Source organism: Belonocnema kinseyi, chromosome 4 (genome assembly GCF_010883055.1).
Source record: "Belonocnema kinseyi isolate 2016_QV_RU_SX_M_011 chromosome 4, B_treatae_v1, whole genome shotgun sequence".
NCBI classification, from domain to species: Eukaryota; Metazoa; Arthropoda; class Insecta; order Hymenoptera; family Cynipidae; genus Belonocnema; species Belonocnema kinseyi.
Window position 1 is genome coordinate 148,008,820 of NC_046660.1, and position 798 is coordinate 148,009,617.

Genomic DNA, 798 nt, shown 5'->3' on the forward strand with positions numbered 1-798 from the left:
TTTTCCAGGTGTGTCATTATACTAAAGAGAGGTAGTCACATGACTATTTTTAGCAGCAGGACCATAGTTAAGTAGAGTTTCAATGTATGCCCGATAAGCATAAGAATTACTGGGTAGAGATACAACTTTTTGATTAAAATAGACATCCAATTGATTAAATAACGAATGTAATAGGTTGTTTACAGGACCAACTCTATCCAATTGTTCGGCATTTGCAGCAACCCTAGGTGGTATCTCGGATGCGAATTCTATACACTATTAATTTCCAAATATATCATCAATAGAATGCTTCCGATTTTTATGCTTTATATACTTTTTTGTATTCTTTGTTTTTATTTCATTCTTTGTCACTTTCTTTCTTTTCACCGTATCACGCTTTTTATTTTTTTAGAGGCTTTCTTTTTTTTTCTTATTAATGGGGTTTCGGCTCACGACCTTAAGTGCACCACGATTAGAAATCAACTGAACCATTCGCTTCCTTCGATTGTTCTTATAACCAGAACCATTCATAATATTCTCCATTTTATCAATAGCACGCCGTTTCAAATTCTCACCAGTTTCCCCAAAGCGATTTCTAAATGAATTTTTAAGCGGAATATTAGCATCCAAATCATTCGTAACATTCATGCCAGTTCTAAGAGCTTCTTTTCCAACAATTCCAGCTCCTCTAGTTAAGAAAGGAAGAACACGCCGAAGTAGACCGCCAAGAAAGCTTCCAATACCGTGACCTTTTTGATATGGTGCGCCAATATAAATCTGGGGAATCCCTCCACCACCGCCTGCTTGTAAGGCGTAATA